This window comes from Panthera leo, chromosome B4, assembly GCF_018350215.1.
Source record: "Panthera leo isolate Ple1 chromosome B4, P.leo_Ple1_pat1.1, whole genome shotgun sequence".
In the NCBI taxonomy this organism is placed as follows: Eukaryota; Metazoa; Chordata; class Mammalia; order Carnivora; family Felidae; genus Panthera; species Panthera leo.
Genome location: NC_056685.1, coordinates 104,502,416 through 104,523,071, shown reverse-complemented (window position 1 = coordinate 104,523,071; position 20,656 = coordinate 104,502,416). Strand labels below are relative to the sequence as shown.

At 34.2% G+C, this 20,656-nt stretch overlaps 1 long non-coding RNA gene across 1 annotated transcript in view; it reads left to right on the top strand.

Annotated features, from left to right (window-relative positions):
- The window catches only part of LOC122224872, a 60,537-nt gene extending 40,113 nt beyond the window's left edge, over window positions 1–20,424 (top strand). Inside the window, exons 2-3 of the long non-coding RNA XR_006204971.1 lie at window positions 3,944–4,041; window positions 20,357–20,424. This is a non-coding gene — a long non-coding RNA (uncharacterized LOC122224872). The remainder of the gene's footprint in view (window positions 1–3,943; window positions 4,042–20,356) is intronic.
- Window positions 20,425–20,656: the final 232 nt, after the last annotated feature.

The following is a 20,656-nucleotide window of genomic DNA, read 5'->3' as shown; positions in this document are numbered from 1 at the left end:
TTCTACTTCTATTTAAAAAGGTATCCACTTACATTTTAATATAGAGGAGTTATTATTTCCTCCTATTGAATCTTTACAAGTACGCTCCACTTGGAACTAATTTTTGTATATGTGAGAATAGGTAAAGGATCAAGTATTATCTTTTATATGGATATTAAATTGAACAAACATTGTTCTATGTATTTAATTTTTAAAACAATATTTTTTAGGGAAGTTTTAGGTTTATGGAAGAGTTGTGCAGAAAGCACACAAGATTCTCATGTAGTCCTTGCCTTCCCATTCCCATGCACAGCCTCCCCCACTATCAACATGCTGCATTAGAGTGGTGCATTTCTTCTTCAGAATGGTATATCTAAAGTCCATAATTTACTTTAGGATTCACTCTTGGTGTTGTATAATCTATGGACATATTTTATTTTTGATGCTGATATAAGTGGTATCATTTAAAAATTTATTTTGTAATGTTTGCTGATGGTACATAGAAATGCAATTACTTTTTTTTTAATGTTTATTTTTGACAGAGAGAGAGAGACAGAACATGAGCAGGGGAGGGGCAGAGAGAGAGGGAGACACAGAATCTGAAGCAGGCTCCAGGCTCTGAGCTGTCAGCACAGAGCCCGATGCGGGGCTCGATCTCACGAACCTCGAGATCATGACCTGAGCCGAAGTCAGATGCTTAACCGACTGAGCCACCCAGGTGCCCCGAAATGCAATTACTTTTTAAGTGATCTTATGTCCATCAACCTTGCCAGATTTATTTGTGAATTAAAAATGTTTTTCTATAGATTCTTTATTGATTTACTAAAACACTGTCATGTTATCTGCAAATAATGTTAGGTTCCTTTTTTTTTTTCATTTTTCAGCGTCTTTTTTTCTGATTTTTTATATTCTTTGTACCATGAATTTACTTTTCTTGCCTTAGTGCACTGGCTATGTCTGCTAGTACAATGCTGAATAGAAATTGTTTTAAATATTTATCTTTTTAAATATTTTATGTAAGCTGAACTCAAGTTTCCAAATTTTGGGGGGAGGTGGTAAGGAGAGAGGGCATTAAGATAATGCATCTGTACTCTAGAAATTTGATTTATTTGAGAATCTGTTTTGTCTCTCTCTAGATATGGGGTTACTTTCCATCTCAGTCTTTAGTTTGACGGCCGGAGTGCCTTAACTTCACTGATAGTTAATTGTGAGAGGCAGAGAGGTTGCTATTTTTATGGGTTAGTGGTTCGTTGGCAAGTGATTTGTTTCTTTACTCTCTGATCCCTCATCTTTCCCCAAACTGGCACTATCTCAGTCAAAATAACAAAGAGAACTCAACCTGTCCATCTGGCTTCTCCTTCATTCTTTGGGGAAAATCCTCTAAGAAACAAACATTACTGTGACTAGATGCAAGCCAGGCTCTCTTTGGATTCAGAAATTAGTTTTAACTCTCAGTTCAATTTTCTACTGCTCTTACCTTGACTTTTGTCCATATCATCTCTCTCCTTCAGAATCCCCAGTACACAAGGTCTTATTCACTTCTCCTGGACACTGGAACCTGCTTGACTTGAGAGAGATAGAAAGAAAGAATATGGTTGGTGGATGAGGCCTGAAATAGCGATCTTCTTTATCTTTGATTTAGAAAGAATAGTAACCGTTTTCAGTTTCTTTGTATAAATAGATAGTGAATATTCTGTCAGGTTGTCTATCTGCTTTATTCTATTTTCAGCTGTTCTAAAAGAAAGTAAATTTTACACATTGTAATAGGGGAGGAAAAAAACCTATTTTCAAGTAATGTTCTTTTCAGAAAGTTAAGTGCTACAATTCTTTAAAAGAAGATATTGCAAACAACTCATTTGAATGCTGAATGGTGGACATTAATGGTTATTTATAGTGAAGGCCATGTCTAGTAGATTCCTTAAATTCTCTTGGAAGGCAATGTTGGTAAGATTCTTGTTAGGAATATGCTTTCTATAAGACTTTAATAGTAGTTCTATATTTATCTGGAAAGAAATGAACCTTATAATACTAATTTTCTAACTTAATGGATTTTCCTTTTTTAAATAAGCCCAATCCTCTAATCTGGGGTGAGGAGCAGCTTGCTTTTAGCCTGTATAGAAAAGTACACTTACATTATATAAGGGAAAAACAATTCAAGTAAAATAGGATTTTAACCTCTTTTGGAAACTGAAGAAATCAATTCCCAATTTTCCTTCATGTCTCATTCTGGAGGTTGCCTTTGCAAAATCTAGGCTTTTAAATTATGCATTAAGTATTTTACATGATGTGTGCATTGGTGAGAAAGAACATAGGTTTTTAAAAAATGCATGAGAAAACACAAAGAATATGTTTTTTTTTACTGATTTAATAAGTATTTCCTTGTATGCTTACTCTGTGTAGGCACTAGCCCAATCACTAGAAAAACTGGTGAACACAACAGATGATGCACCAGCCTTCAGGAAGCTTAAATTTGTGTGTATTGGAAGACAAAAAAAATAGATGAACAAGTATATAACATGATATTTGGTAATGACAAGTATGATGAAGGAAACTAAAGCAAGGAAAGAGCATAGAGTTAAGTGCTATTTTAGGACACTTGCATGTTGAGTATCAGCTGGTGTATGTATATATACATATACAGATACATATATGTATGCATGTGTAATTTATTATAAGGAAATGATCCACCTGAATTCAGAATTTGTTGCCATTTATTTATAGGTATGATTTACTTATAATTTTATTGCTTTTTTATCTGTGATTGTGTGTGCCTTTCTAATTCCTATATTTGTCTATCTTTTGCTCTTTCTCATTTTAATATGATTGATTTATTTTATTGGTCTCAAAAAAGGGGGGGTGCACCTGGGTGACTCAGTCAGTTAAGTGACATATTTTGACTCAGGTCATGACCTCGTAGTTCGTGAGTTTGAGCCCTGTATTGGGCTCTGTGCTGACAGCTCAGAGCCTGGAGTCTGTTTCAGATTCTGTGTCTCCCCCTCTCTCTGCCCCTCCCCTACTCGTGCTCACTCTCTTTCTCTCCAAAATAAATAAACATTAGAAAAAAAAGAAATCTTTGATTTTAATTTATACTTTCTACATTGTTTTGTTTTTATTTTCCTAATTCCAGCCTCCATCTCTATTATCTCTGTATACTTTCTTTAAATTCCTCCTAATTTTTCAAAATGGATATTAAATTTCACTACTCTAAACTTTATTCTTACTAATTAATTCATTGATGTCTATACATTTTTCTTTGAATAACATGATGGACATACTCTCCCATCCCATTATAAGGGTGACCGTGGAAGGTGAAGAACTTCCTGGAAGTGAAGCCAGGGGCCATGGAGGACAGTGACAAAGAAATTTTCTCAAAGAATAGGAGAACCAGGGGGAGCCAAATGAACTATTCAATAAATATCCCCATAGCTAGGTGTGGAGTTTGATTTTTGAAGAGCAGGAATCAATAACTACTATGGACAAGTGATTACTGGTATTTTCCTCCTGTTTCCAAATGGAAGCTTTCATTAATGTTATCTATTTCCAATTCTACCTTTGTATATTAATTATCTGGGTAAGAAATTTAGGTATGTAGCCTTTAAAAAATTCTTTATTGGACTATGAGCAGCCACTTTCAGATATGGTAGAGAAAACTGATCATAAAGCAGAGAGCCTGGACTTTGTAATGGACACACTGAATGTATTGAATTTGGAGTTATTTCCCTTGGAATAGGGCAAGTGTGTTTTATCTACTGAAAATAGGATGCATATTCGAAAGGAACGGACTATGAAAGATACTAATTAGCCCCTAATATTTTTTCCCGCCTAACTGCTCAGTAGAATTTTTAGCTTCATTACTCCAGATGAGGATTTTATTTATTAGCCTCTTTGTCTCTAACGGTCGTGTGTGACAAAGGACTGATCAATGGGTTGTGAATGAAAATAATTTGTCCAATTATTATGTCAGGGGCTAAAACGGAAGTGTGTGTCTTCCCTGTGCTCTTCTTCAAGTTCTGCTGCTGGAAGAAGATATGATGGTATAAAGTGGAACATCATTTTGAACAGGTAGGTGGGAACTCTTTAAGAATGGGCAACATAACAGAAAGAACATGGGTCCCTATTGATTGTAGTTTGTATACCCATCTTAAACTCTCAACATGGACATTTAAATGAGAGGGAATTTAATACCTACTCTGCTTAAGACATTGTTAATTCTGGGTTTTAGTTATAGTAGTTGAAACTGTATCCTAAGTAATTGTCAATGGAAAGAAGCATTCTCAGACAAAGAAACAGAAGTACAATGGCCCTGGGACAGAAATATGCCCAACATTTCGAGGATGAGCTATGAATTCTGCTTGGCTGGAGCACATTGTGTAAGGGGTTGAAAAGGAAGAAGTAAGGTCAGAGAGGTGACAGGAATTGGGTGTGTGAAACCTTCTAGATCATAGATTTTATTGGATTTCATTCTGGGGGTCCTGAGAAGCCACTGAAAGGTTGAGAACAAGAGAGTGATATGAGCTGATTTATGCTTTAGAAAATACACGAAGTATAGAGTTCCATCTGCAATTTCAACAGGCGTAATAATATCGAAATTTCTGATTCAAAGAAAATAAGCACATCTTTTAGTCTCATAGTACTTAAAAAGAAAAAAAGCTAAAGTCCTGCTCCTGACTAGACATTATTTTATTATTGCCAGAGACAGTTTTAAAGTCACAAATCTGATCCATTATTCCTTTGCTTATAAACCTTTGATAGTTCCCCATGGATAAAGATTCTTTAATGTTGTCAGTAGACCTAACTGGCCTGGTTTTCTGACATTTCCTCATGCTGTAGCATGGACACATGGAAGTAATTCCAACAATAAATGATGAATCAGTTATTACGTGTCATCTACCATCTACTGGTATAGGTGAGGTTCCAAAATAAAACTGTGAACAAGAAAGACAGTATCTGCCCTCATGGAACTTAGGGTTTTAAAGGAAAGATTTGTTAGACAAACAAGTCCTGAGAATGTAAACTCCGAGTGAGCACCTAGAACAGTAACAGGAATACAATAGATGCTGAAGAAATATTTGTTGAATGTTGAACAAAAGTTAGTGAGTCTTTTCATAGGGGATTAAAAAGGAGTAACAGAACATTTACCAATAATATTTAGTTTGATTTGAAGCTGTACTGCCCCATACCACAGCTGGCTCTTTAAATTAATTACAATTAAATAAAATAAAAAATATAGTTCCACAGCCATTTTGGTCAGTTATATTGGCCAGTGTTCAAGAGCCACATGTAGCCAATGGCTACTTTCATTAGACAATACACATGTAGAACATTTCCATCATTATGGTAGGTTCTGATGGACAAAGGATCATGACAGAGGAGATGGTCTAAAGGATCATGGATGGCTTTCTTGAGAACGTTTCTGAGTGCTAAGACCTAAAAGCAGTTCCATACCAAGAGTGGTGTGGGTTGGTGGGAATGGTCTTTCCCAATCGAGGGAAGTACTTTATTACTTATGTTTTTATAATTGTCAGAATATGGTTTTGATAAAAAGTTGACCAATTATTAGAGAGTTTTTTGTTATTTTAAAGTTCTCTATCTACAATGCATTTCTTATTGCCTTCACCTGAGTCAGATTGTTTCCATAGTAACTTCTCTCTCTTTTGGTGCATTCTGTCTAGAAGATATACAGTAAACAGTTAAATAAAGAGTGTGGGGATAATGGTGGGGTGGAGACATATTGCTCAAAGGAGCGGGAACAGCATGTACAAAGGCCTTGGTATAGGAGATACCCAGCCTTTTCAAAGACCCAAAATGAATCTAATATTGTTATAGCATCAGAGAGCAAGAAAGATTTGTGATGATGCTTGGCAGTCATAAAAAGTTCAGATTGTGTAGAGTATTGTAACTCATTTTAAGAATTTTAACTTTTAAGGGGACATCAGAAGAAAAATGTCATTAAGTTAGATCCGATGTAAGGTTATTAAAATAATCTGAGCGAGAGAAGATGATAACTTGGACTATGATGGTGTCAGGGGATATGGAGATAAGTGATACATTTGAAGTGTGTTAATAGTGAATAGCTTGTTGGGATGCCTGGGTGGCTCAGTCAGTTAAGCATCTGATTCTTGATTGAGGCGATCTCACAGTTTGTTGAGTTCAAACTCCAAGTTGGGCTCTGTGCTGACAGTGTGGAGCTTTCTTGGGATTCCCTTTCTCCCTCTCTGTCTGCCTCTTCCACCTTGTGCTCTCCCTCTCTGTTTCTCTCTGTCTCTCTCAAAATAAATAAATAAACTTAAAAAATAATTAAAACTAGTGAATAGCTTATTATAGAGGGCAGTGAGGGATATAATAGGGTGAAAATGACTGACTTCTGGCTTGCACAGTTCTGGGTGATATTTAATGAGATGGAAGTTGGGAGATGGAATTTGGTTTTGACCCACTAATTTTGAGTTGCCTCCAAGACACTTCCATTTTTGGTGGCTGTTTGCTATTTTGCATGCATGTTCTCCTCTGTGAAAGAGAATCCCTAACCAAGACTCAGATTCTCAATGTAGCTTTAACAGGAAGCTCTAGGCATATTAATTGCTCACTCATTTATAATTCTGTAACAATTTAAACAGAACCTGACTAGAGGTATAATTATATTAAACAGCCTTGTCTGTGCCCTCTCTCTTTCCCCAATAGATGAGAAGCTTCTTGAGGGCAGTTACATCTTCTTACTTTTTATTTTACTTTCAATACAGTTCAGAGATGCAAAAGTGTAGAAGAAGGTCATCCCGAACATTAGTAAACATAAGCCTTTAATCAGACTGCTAGAACATGAGAACGCCAAAGCAGTGTTCTGGTTTGAGGGAAGAAAGGTAGAGATTTCTAGAGAACTTTAGCAAAAGGAGTCAGCCAGAGTGTTACTAATTTCTGTGACATGAGATCAAAAATGGATTTTGGAGAAAAAAAAATTATTTTTATGGTTTAGCAGATGTAAGTTGAGCAACTTAAGTTTAGCAAAAGAGAAGACAAGGGAAAGTTGGAGACTAAGGACATGAGAGGACCACGGTGATAAATTTTCAGTCTTTTAGGTCTCTTGAGTGGTAGCTATTACATTAGTTTTTGAATGAATAAATAGAAATAATCCTCCTATTTCTCTTTCCCTAGACTTCAACACTTCTCCACATCTGGGAGAAAGGTTCTTGTATTAGGTATGGTGATAGGTGATGTACCAAATAAACCTTAGTTAGCATCTTTGTGTTTTAATATACTGGAAGTTGATTTCTCATTCAGGTCATAGACCCTTGATAGCATTCCTACCTGGTTGACTTAACATAGGGTCCTTTGGATCATGTTGTAAAACTTGAGGCTACTACTTCCTCTAGGTTTGCAGATTCCTTTCTGATTGGTCCTAGAGTTGAGATCAGAAACAGGAATCATATGCGGAAAGTTTTAAATCCTACTCCTGGGAGTGGTGGCTATCACTTCTGTCCATGTTTCATTCACCAGAACTCAGTCTATGGTCACACCTAAATGCAAGAGAGTCAGGGAAGTGGGGCCTAGCTATATATCCAGGAGGAGGAGAAAACAGGTGAGCATGAAATGATTTTTGTCAGTTTTCAGTAAACTTTGTTCATAAATAAATGAGTGAAAGAATGAGTGATGGTTTTAAATTTCATAGAAGAGGAGGACAAATGGAAGAATATAACCTCTTCCTTCTTGCAAGGGTATTTTCTTAGAGTTTAGTTTGATGGAATTTTGAGAGTTAGTTGAAATATTTAAATTACAAAGAATGGAGTAAGTTCAAGTGTGATTGCCTGTTGACAACAGATAAAAGTGATGTTAAGCACTTTTAATTTGCCTTTTTCTCCAACCTATAATGTAATCAATACAAAATTAAAGTGCTAGGGTTATTTTTCTTCCTTATATACAAATTTGAACTTGGCTTGATTATTTATTGTATAGAATTCCTTGTAACCAGAATAAAAAGTTGAATTGTGGTAATCAACTGAATGAGTAAAATGGTAAAAGACAATCAATGTAAATATAATTTTGTCATTGAAATGCTCACAAGTCATTAGTCTTTCATTAAAGAGTTATACGATTTTTAAAATCAACTTCTGAACATATTACTAGAATACTTTAATCTTTTTCGTTTTAAAAGTTCACTGTAAGTTTAATCTTTGTTATACTAAAAATTGTATGTTAAAATACAGCTTCTTTTATACATCTGTAACAAATTATCATTGCCTATGTAATCACTTTTTAAGTCATTGAAAATAGAAGGCTCTTATAACTAAAAAAAAAAATCCTTTTTTTTTTTTTTCCCTTGGAAGGCTTATATATGTATGCCTTTCCTTCATGGGATACTATATCATTTCAGAAAATAGTTGACTTTCTGACCTCCTGATCTATGTAAGTATTATTTTGTCCTGGAGTTGCAAAATAAGTAGGATTACAAATAAATTTGCTAGGGGGCGCCTGGGTGGGTCAGTCGGTTGAACGTCCGACTTCGGCTCAGGTCATGATCTCACGGTTCATGAGTTCGAGCCCTGCATCAGGCTCTGTGTTAATGGCTCAGATCCTGGAGCCTGTTTCAGATTCTATGTTTCCCTCTCTCTCTGCCCCTCCACCGCTCACACTCTGACTCTCTCTCTCAAATAAATAAATAAATAAACATTAAAAAAAATTTGCTAGTTGTTACTCATACTTAGTTGATTTTCTATTATTACAATGAAAAATTTCCAGAGTCTAAATATACAATTTGATAAAAATAAAGAATCTGAGAACTAGAAGATATATAAGAAATCATGTAGTAAAACATTTTCATTTTATAGATTTAGAAACAAGTCTAGAAGATAAAGTGACTGGACTAAAGTTCTAGAACTCTTTAGCAACAAAGCAGATATTGACCACACCCATGCTTACAGTCCAAAGACTTCCATTAACTCATCAAATTTAAGCTCAATATATGAAAATCCTCCTATCAAGCATAATTTAGAGTTTCTTCCTCAATATACATATATATTCTTTTCTGTTCTAAATTCTATCAAACACTTTTTAAATATTGATTTAATGGGTTTTTACTTCAAAAGAAGTAATTAAAAATGTAATTCATTATAATTAATTTAGAAAATAGTTTTAATTTAGCACTAAAATATTTTTATTATGCAAATAAGGTGGCCTACTTAAGAATAGTATTAAATAAACAATTGAACAAATTAAAAAATGAATCCTTCACAAAGGACCATAGCATACAGTTGTTCAGGGTGTTAACCCACCCAATAAGCAGATAAGTTAGTGCTGAAATTCTTCCTGATGGAAGAAGTATGTTTTTCTATTTTGCATAAAGAAGGTGAATAAGTTAGCAGGAGGTCAATTTTAAAACATGTTGTAAGATTAGGAAAGAAATATGTGCTATTGTTAAATAAAAACTATCTGGAATTATATTTCTGAATTCCTTCAGAAATCTTTGCTCAGAAAGACTGTTCAAAATTTATTTAACAAATGAGCAAAAAGACACAAGCTTCAGGAGTTAGAGTGAAGTCAAAATGTTCCCTAAGATTTGGAGATATTTAAATGAACTGATGTTAAAGAAAGAGAAACCTAACAAGATATTGGTCATCCCTTTTGCTAATACAAAGGGTATTTTGTATCTTCTCTTTTAATTTAAAAGAAACTAAACAAAGTTCTCCCTGAAACTCAATTTCTGAAATTCAGAGAAAAACTTTGCTAAAAAGTTCTTGCTTATCTTATGTATTTATTGCACTGACAAATTTCCTTTTTGTAATATTAGCAATGAAAAGCTTAAAATTGTTTTGAGTACTTCAATATGAATAGCATATTATAGTGAAATACAATGTGAGTTTGTACTTACCTTTGCAAACCCTAACGATGTTCTAGATTACTCTTGCAGATATCTGGAACAAGTCTGGCATGCTTACAATGTAGAAAGCACTGCTCTTAAGAACTTTAATTATTTTTGTCAGTGAGGCCTCATTATAAAAACACTGGATACTGTACTTTATAAAAGTCACAATGCAAATGAAAATGTTTAAAAAATTATTTTAGCTGTTATACTTTATTTGATTTTGTGAATTATTTTTAAAATTCTTTGGAAATGTGCCAGCTTATTGTTTAGATTTTGCAAAGACATTCAATAGTCTAGTCTTACTTCCAATTCTGAGAAAATAGATGCAAAGCAATTGTCACTGATGTACTCAACATATTTGAAAGAGCACAATGGCCTTGCTTACCTCTACCACCATCCTTGCAGTCCTTTTTAGTCATTTTGAGCTGATTATAAGTTTTCAAAATATCACAGTTTGGTGCCCTCCTTTTTTTCCACTTGGAATTCCATCTATACTTGCCATTCAGAAATGTAGTCAATTAGAATTTATACAGGAAATATTCATTCGTGCCCACCCTTACGGGAAGAATTTACTTCCCCACCCTATTGATCTCAGGCACAGCCATGTGACTTGCTTTGGCCAATGGGATGTTGAAAAATAAAATGGTAATGCAAAAATTCTTGGAACTGAATGATAATGCAGACAGGTACAACATATCAAAACTTGTGGAAACTGTTAGAGGGAACTTTATAACCTTAAAAGTCTATATTAAAGAAGTGATGTTAAAAAAACTCATTGGATTTACAAAGTTAGAGCCACTGACATTTCTTATTCTCACATCCTTATTCTTGCTCAGGACATACAATTCCACCAATGCCCACCTAAAGTTATTTCTGGGTGCTCCAAGTGGGTCACTTTCTCATGTGCTCATAGTTAGTCATTCTTGCTTTACAACTCAGTCTGCCTCTTATCTTTGAACTCTATATGTAATTGAACATTACATACCATTGTCACTGTTGTAGTATTTTTCCAGGAGTGTTTGACAAAATAAGCTCTTTGGATTTTTTTCTATTGTTCTTTTAGCAGCTTTTTTGAGATATAACTCATATCCCATAAAATTCATTCATTTTAAGTGTATCATTCAATGATCTATTTCTATTTTCAGAATTGTACAACCATCATTACAATCTAATTTTAGAATGTATCCCTCACCTCAAAAAACAAACCTTGTGCCCATTTATAGTCATCCCTGATCCCCTCGGCCCAGGCCTAGGCAACCACTAATTTTTTTGGACATTTTATGTAAGTGAATTATATCATATGTGGTCTTTGGTATTTGACTTTTTTCACTGAGCATAGTGTTTTTGAGGTTTATTCATGTTGTAGCATGTATCATATTTTTTGTTGCCTAATAGATTGGTTTTCAGACTCTTTAGAGGGAAAAATTAGTTAATTTATTCCTTGACATAATTTATGGGACTCTGGACACAAGCAGTGCTGCTTCGTAACTCATGAAAAAAGTAAATATCGGTGAGTTAAAGAGAGTGTCATTTCCCTTTCCCTCAATGCTACATAGAATATAGTGTGACCTTGACTCTTCAAGAAATTACAGAATTCAAACCATCAGTTGTACCCTTGGCAAAGATGTTGGTATTCCCATGTTGAATCTAGCAATTTAGGTAGCTTGCTCGTTAGTATAGCTAGTAAATGCTAAAGTCTGGATTCCAAATCAAGAAGTCTGGATTCAGAGTCTCACCATTAGGATATACTGACACTTATGGCCAGAACTCAAGGTATGGCAATGATTCCAACAATAGAAACATCTTTGATTCCCACCACTGGCCACTTTGGCCCTGGAAAATCACACTGTCTTTCTCTCATTTTAGGATTCTTCAAAATAGGAGAATGTGATGGAGCCTAAAATGACTAACAATCACACAATGTCATATGTTTTAGTAAAACAAATGAAAATGATAGCTGGAAATTATAAACATTACTTATCTTTCAAATAATGGTCCACTGTTTAAGTTTAATGTACAAAGATTTTCATAAAAATCAGTGAGGAAAATAAGACAGCTAGTATTGAGTACTTTATATGTGCCAGGTTTTATTCTGACCATTATTAATGTAGTGTCTCATTTAGTGATCATAACAATTCAGTAAAGAAATACTATTTTCCTTATTTAATAAGTGAGGAAATACTTTTTTTTTTTTATTTTGTAAATGAATGCAATGAGTCTCAGAGAGGGAAATAGCTCACCGTAGGCCCCATGACTAATAGGTGACAGATCTTGGATTGGAACCCTGTGTCTTTCCTTCTAGTCATTCCATTTTGTTTTACTTCCATGAAAGTAAATGGTTGAAAGCATATTAGGAGGATAAGGATGCATAGAAGAGGCTGTGAAAGAAAGGCTGTTTCTTCCACCAAGTTTCATTTTTGTGGGTTTTTCATAAGTTATGAGATATTTGTGTTGTGCATATGTAAAGCTGTGTTTGCACTCTGTATGGACTTTACCTGGAAGTTAATTACATCTAGTCAGCAAATATTTATTGAGCAGCTGAGATTAAGTTACTAGATTACTGTGCTGATGTGAAGTCAATAAACTAAAGGAGAGAGAGAGGGAGGAACAATAACAAAAACTGCCTTCCTTGAAACCCCAAACTCATTGCTTGTGTGAATTCAATCTTTTCAAACATAATTGAACTTGCTCACACCATATTGTATATGTGGGGATAGACAAATATCTTATCTTGCAGAAAATGTGAAAATTGATTTTGACATAATATTCTCTATCTAACATAAAAAACAGAATCACTGAATGTTAGAACTGTGAGAGATGCCTTAAAGCTCATTCAGTCCAGTGATTTTCAAACTTGACTGCACAACAGAAATCAACCAGAGAATTTCCTAAACTCCAGGTTTTGAGATTCTGATTGAGTATTCCAGGATAGGTCTTTGGGTCTGAATTTTTAATAAAAATTTCCAGCTAGTAAGTATCAGGTTTGTACACAGGCCTTGGGAAACCATTTAGTCCAAAAACAACATTTAAAGGTGGAAAATGGAGGCCCTGATAGATGAAGTGATTCTATTAGGTTCAGCATGCATTTCCAGAAGACAGAAGTGGCCTAATATTTTGTCAAATATGCTGCCATGGACGTCCTCAAGTAATTGCATGTCAATTATACAGAACTTAAATAAAAGTTGGGACAATTTATGCAATTTTATTTTTTAATGAGAAGAATGTGAAAACATCTCAAAGCATTAACCTCACTGCTTGATAAATCATGCTAAGAGAAAGGTTATTTATACTTTCATTTTATCAGATAGAACTGATTAATTTCAGATATATGCAGAGTTTATAGACAAAAAGTTGTCATTTTATAGGAAAGCAGAATTTGTCTTAAAACAGTGACTTTTAAAAGATTGATAATTTTATTATTTTGATTATTGATTTCTATTTGAAGTTACTGCATGTGATAAATGGAATATTCATATTACAATTCTCATGTGTCATCATTAAGTTTAGGGACAGTGAGACTAAAAAGTGTTAATATTCTGGGGAGCCTGGGTGGCTCAGTCATTTAAGCATCCAACTTCAGCTGAGGTCATGATCTCCTGGTTTGTGAGTTTGAGCCCCTCATCGGGTTCTGTGCTGACAATCCAGAGCCTGGAGCTTGCCTGAGATTCTGTGTCTCCCTCTCTCTATGCCCCTCCCTTGCTCGCGCTGTGTCTTGCACGATCTCTTTCAAAAATAAATGAACACTAAAAATTTTTTTAAATAAAAAAAGTGTTAATATTCATATTGAAGCACATTAAGTTTTCTCCCTGTTCTTTTTTATTTCATTAAAAGATAAAAATATGATGTTGCATTTAGTTTTTTGAGGTATTGTGTTTGTAGTGAATGCATACAATGGGTAAAATCAATATTTATAGATAATTATATAAATATTCCAATGACTCTTATTTTTATTCCTGTACTATTAAGAACTCTTAGTGAAATGTGTACGTGCTTTATGGTAGGAGAGGCTTGAGTCTTTGGATGTAGTAAGGGGTAAGCAGGAGTTATTCAGAAAATAAACATCCCCAGAGGCAATTGCTACTTTCATGACAGTTCACTCACATACTTTCTTTGTTGAGGTTGCCTTATCATAAAATGTAATAATGTTAACTACCATATTGTCATATATTGTGAAGATTGAATATGCATGCATGTACAGGCACACACACATAAACACATTTTGAACCAATTGTCTTTTTGGTCGGTCATGCTTATTAATCACACTCATCATTATTGATACTTAAGTGTTCATCATTCAATCATTCATACATTCACTCATTGAACAAACATATATTGAGTGCATACTACGTATCAGGCACTAGAGGTACTCAGAGGAGCTTTCAACAGCTATACATAGATATGAAGACAGATATTAGAGTCCTGGACCCAGCTATGTACACATGAGAATGTCTAAGGGCTGCACTCTGGATGTAAAGATAAAGTGGAAGCAGAGAGGTCCTTGTAGGGAATTTCAGCTTAGCTTTGAGTGATCTTAATCTCTGAAATTGGGTTAAGATGATCCTGGTGGGTTCATGCCCCTAGGAGACTAGAAGTTCACTTTAATCCTTTCTGGAGGAAGATAACATAATTTTAGGATCCAAATTGTTTCTACCAACAATTTTTCAAATACAGTGCCTGACACTAAAAACCTAAACGAGAGGAACCAATGTGGAAAAAGAAAACAGTAAAAACGCTGTAACAGGCCCTATGATATTGAGAGGATGGTGGTGGGAGAACATGTTCTGTTGAGTCTATGGGAAGAGCCAGCTGGAGAATCACAAAAACTTCCTAGAGTTCTAGAAGAAGGTCATGCTAACTACAGTGGATAATTACATGCCTTTTGAAAGATAGTTTTTGAAATGCCCCTGCACACTGGTATAGAGTCTCTGTACCAGACCATGAGCCATCAAGTGACTTCTAGGATTGTCCATCATGAGACATGGGAAACCTACCAAGTTGTAAGGTCAAGCAAAACCAGTGCCAATCTATCAGAAGATGAAAGTACTGAGCACTTGAACATGAGCAAGATTGAACATGAGCAAGACTCAGTGACACACTCCAACTGCATAAACAGGTAGCCCAGACACCCACATTATCTACCACCATTGTCTGATCCCATTTCTCAGCTCACACCCACAGTCATTGGAGGAATTCTTGCAAGCAGCTGATAGAGAAGAAAAATTCCTGAGCTTTACATACAGGTTCTCTTGGTACCTGGGGGCAAGTTAAAAATGGAGAGCTGGACAATAGTCTCACTCAGGGGATGGCCTTGAAAGACTATTGCAAGGGAAAATCCTTCCATTAGGTAGATCTTTACACAGTGCACATGTGTGGCCCATGATAAGAATATGTGTAGAGTCATGGGCAGTGACAAATATATATATATATATATGTTCTCTGTTTCTCTGTCTCTTTCTCTCTCTCTGTATATGTGTCTGTATGTGTGTGTGTGTATATATATTCTCATTCTCTCTCTCTCTCTCTCTCTCTCAATTATTTGTCAGATGCATGTATTGTGAATACATTTTCCCCAGTCTGTGGTTCACTTGTTTATCTTCTTAGTGATAGATTTCAATGAGTAGAAGTCATTAAATTTTTTTGGTGTCCAATTTATAAGTTTTTATGGCTAGTACTTTCCATGTCTTTTTAAAAGCCAATATTATTTTGAGTTTTCTTCATAAACAGCTAAAATCGATCCTGCTGATATGATTTTTCATGGTAAGAAAATACAATTAAAAATATGTCAGCTTCCAGTTGAAAATGAATATATCTGTTCCTTAAAGGTATGTTTCTTTGATTTTATTAACCTCTTTAGATCTCAAGTGATAACTGGTAATATGAATTTAAATTTAAAGCACATTTCATATCATAAAAAACCAAACATATTTTTAAACCTCATAAAATTTGTTCAGCATATTAAATTAGCTGAACAATGTATTCCAATATTAGTGTAAATATTTGAGAGCTGACTATATAGTTAATTATTTGGAAATTTTTTATGTGTGGTATACTCACATTATTAATCTTTCCCTATAATATAAATGCCAAATAGATTTTCAACATTAAAAATTTTTTGATAATGTTAAGTGTGGTTGCATGTGTGTATGTATGTATTTGAAATAGAAAAATTCATCGAAAAGGAGCTTTTAGAATAATGAATATAATATTTTTATACAGTGCAAAAGAGAATTCAGCCTAAAAGTATAAGAACTCAGTAAATTCTTTAAATAAGAAAATCAGATGATAAGAAAGTTGTGTTCAGTTTAACATTATGCAGAAGAAATCTGTTTACATGCTAAAAATAGAAGCCATGATACTTAGGATAATTTTTAACATTTATTTAATACCCCAACACTTACATTTTTCCTGAAATGGTAGGCACTTTCTTGTAAAAGCATTGAACTGCTTCTAAGTAAAGCACTGAAGTAGGTTGGTAATTAGTTAGTAAAATAAATTTCAAAAGGAAACATAACTGTGTTCTTTAAAAATATATCTAACCACCAATTTTATAGTTTTCAATTAATTTGCAAGGTGACATCTAGGGCTGATTTTTAAAATACACTTAAAACATCTTTTCTCTGTGCCTCAGTTTCTGCAATGCATTTCATTTATAGTTTAAAGGAATATTTTTTTTTTTTATGATGAATAGTTTGCTCCCATTTTTTTCTACCTATGGTTAGTTAATCTTGAACTTATCTATCTAATGTGAGTTTAAATCTTGGGTATACTATATATCATAGCTCTACTCTGAATACCAGAAATTACTTAATATATGACCTTGATATGATAATAATACATAATGCACAAAATTGTTGTGAAAAGTAAATACAATTATGCATATAACTGGCTTAAAATAGCATGTTGGGCATTTGGTAGGCATTTAATAAATGTTGACCATTTTTACTAGTATTATATGTGCATACATATATTCTTAGTCTACTTGAGCCGCCATAACAAAATACTATATAGACTTGGTGGTTTCAAAAGTAGAAATTTATTTTTCACAGTTCTGGAGACTGGGAAGCCCAAGGTCAAGTTGCCAGCAGATTTGGTTTCTAGGGAGATCATTCTTTCTGGCTTGAAACGGCTACCTCTTCCCTTTGCCCTCACATGGTAGAAAGAGAGAGAGAGACAGAGAGAGAGGGAGGGAGGGAACTCAGTCTTCTTTTAAGGCCACAGTCTTATCTGATAAGAACCCCACAATTATGACTTCATTTAACCTTAATTTCATCCTAAAAACCCTGCTTCCAGATTCAGTCCCTTTGGGGGTTAAGGCTACAGCATGTGAATTTTGGGACAATACAATTCAGTCCATAGCACCGTGTTTATAAACTGTCAATTTTATTTATTTTATGAAAGGATTTGTATGTATGGAAAGATTTATAAATATGTACATATATAATATATATAAATATTTCTTATACAAAAATATATAATATACATTTTTAGTCTTGTTTATATTTCATATATAATATACATAAATATTTCCTATATAAATATAATTATTTACATGATAAAAATTCCATATGATTTCACTCATATGTGGAATTTCAGAAACAAAACAAATGAGCAAAGGGAAACAAAAGAGAGAGGAACAGGCATACCAAGGAACAGACTCTCAACTACAGAGAACAAACTGATGGTTACCCGAGGGAGGTGGGTAGGGGGATGGGGGAAATAGGAGAGGGATTAAGGAGTTCCCTTGTGATGAGCACAGAGTATGTATATAAGTGTTGTATCACTATGTTGTACACCTGAAAACAATAGTACATTGGATGTTAACTAACTGGAATTTAAATTAAAAACAGAAGAAAACTAGGGTGTTTTTTTGGTATCTTTATCTACAGAGACCGATTTTTTAAAGAATGGCACAAAAGATGCTATTGGAATTGCTATAATGCATATGGAAGACCAGGCAACTCATACACACACACAATTTAGAGGTTTCTTCCTCTTATCTTTTTTCTCTTTTTTTCTTACTTTTTTCATCAACTTAGATTGCTATAAGTGACAGCACCTTCGTGAAGAATTCATCTTCTATACGCTGTTAATTTTTCCATAAGGAAATACACAACCATATACTTTCAGCTTCAAATGTAATCTCAAAGAGATATCATTCTCTTCTTGGTGAGGGTTGAGGGAGAAGAAAATAAAAGAGATTGTGTTGGAGGATGAAAGCAAATAACCACCCAGAATGTGGATTTGGGATCAAATAAATGGAGTTTCTTCAAAAAGGTTTTCAGAATTCTCCTGATACATTCTCTTCCACATGTGATGAGAATCCAAAGGGTGCCAGTGTTGTCTAGCTGAGCTGCTAGAGCGTTGCCGGGTATGGACACTGCTAAACTAACAGTGAATGCCTCAGAGAATCACTTTCCTTTTTGAAAATTATTTGTATAATGTTTCTTATTCTTTGGGGAACTGGATTTTTTCCCATGTGGTTTTTATGGTTAAAATCAGGAGATTAATATAAAGTTTTCCCATATATATATATATATATATATATATATATTTTAGAAATATATATATATTAGAAAAATGTAGGTGACAATAGGAGCTCTAAGGTTCAGAGTTTTAGATTTCTTAAGAGTCTTATTATTTTTGGTCAAAGAATTTTATAGAAGGCTCTGAAAATCATGCAATATTGTTTGATGATGTTTATTAAATGACAGTATTATAAGGTCAGAATACCTGAATTGTATCTCGGTTTTGCTCCTCATTGCTCTGTCACTTTCTCAGTCCTTCTATCCCACAGTTTCCTCACCTGTGAAAGAGAATAATAATAGCACTGATATGTCAAGTTTATTGTGTTATTTAATTCTTGAGATCATATGCAGAAATATGCCTGGCACTAAATAAACCGTAATGTTACATATTACTTTTAGTTTATTAGCCATATTTAATCCCACTGCTTTGTTAAATCTGGTAACAGAGTGGGTCTGTGATGCTGTCTCTGGACAGAGTATTCCATCGCTCAGTTTACAATAATAGGTTTGTTTGAACATGCGATGTAAACTAGACCAATCAGAGTCTCTTGTGGACTTAATTTACTTCAAGCTTTAAAAATAAGGTTGGGGTAGGGGTGCCTGGATGGTTCAGTTGGTTAAGTGTCTGACGCTTGATTTCGTCTCAGATCATGATCTCACAGTTTGTGAGTTTGAGCCCCATATTGGGTTCTATGCTGACAGTGTGGAGAGCTTGGGATTCTCTCTCTCCCTCACTCTGCACCTCCCCTGGTTGCTCTCTCTCTCTCTCTCTCTCACTCAAAATAAAAAAATAAAATAAAAAAATATTAAAAAAATAAAGTGGAGTTGTACCAACAATGTCTATCTTTCAAGAAAATCTAGTGGGGAGAGAGAGAACAAGAAAGAGAGAGGGAGAGAGAGATGGAGACTGATAATATTTGAACATCTGAATCCATTTATGCCCGAAGGAAGCATAATCTACTCCAAGACCATTTAGTTGGCCATTAATTTTTTTGTCTTCCATCCTCTCTCTTTCCCTCCCTTTCTTTCTTTCCCTTTCTTTTTTCTCTCGTCTCTTCTTTTCTTTACATTAGTTTGAATTGATTTTCTGTCACTTGCCATTTGACCAATGCACAGGTTTTCTCTAATGAAGTTAGAATAATAATAATTTGAATATAGATTTAAAGGATCTGAATAGGCTAATGGAGAGCAGACACAGGACTGGGATCTGTGGTAATTGTTTCATTGTGTAATACCGAGTCAGTCATTTGAAACAGTAAAACATATTGTATATATTTAACCTTAGTGTAAATTATTTATATAAAATCACCCAAAACATTACTGCTTATACAACAAAATTTATCTAGCCTCCTAAACTAACTTCTACTTATTATGAAGGACATCATTAGATGGTAAACATTTAATCAAGGAACTCACTCTTTTGTGTAATACGTGTACTAAAGTTTAATGTCATTAATTGAATTTCAGTAAATTATAGCTCTTATTTAGGTGAGACTCAATCACTGAAGAAGAGTCATTGATTTTTCTCCATAAACATCAAGCTAATGTTTACAAGTATAAGGAATACCAAATTTGGAATTTTATAGGCTTGGACTTATGATTAAAAATACTTGGCATACTTACAGACTCACAACAGCCAAATAGAGTGAGGAGATTATGATAACAGTTTTTAGAGAAGAAATCTTAGCATTTACCAAGTTTCATGGAAGATCTACTAGGATGATTACTACCATGGCAATGAATGCAGAACATGACATACAAAGTAGCCGACAAAGTTCAGTTTTTTGGTGTACTTGCAAGAAAAAGTACTTGGAAGAAGTTTCAGAGTGAATCCGACTGAGTATCTTAAAATGTTAGCAAATAATGACATGTTGGATCTCATTGAAGGCCTCTTCACTGTCACATTGTCCAATGGAATATGTCTGTATTTGCATGTATCTGGGACATATTCAATACATCCTTGTTAAGCCACTGAGAAAAAATAATGGTTTTTGTATTACAGGAAAGCAAGGAACCTTACATTTCAGGACCTGCCTCTCAAGACTGTCACAACCTCTGGATTAATTCATTGGCTTTTCCATATCTCTTTTGTTTTTATTTCATTAAAAAGATATAGTTTCAGAATTTTTTTTTCTGATTATACTTAGGGAAATAGAAAGATACTAAAAAATGTTGATAATTCTACGTTAAAACTCTGATTCTCATTGATCTCTCAAATCCAAGTTTAGGTTCTACCTACTTCCCAAATCTTTGCCTAAATTATTCGTTGTTTTTTCTGAGATTCTATATTGTATCTACTAGT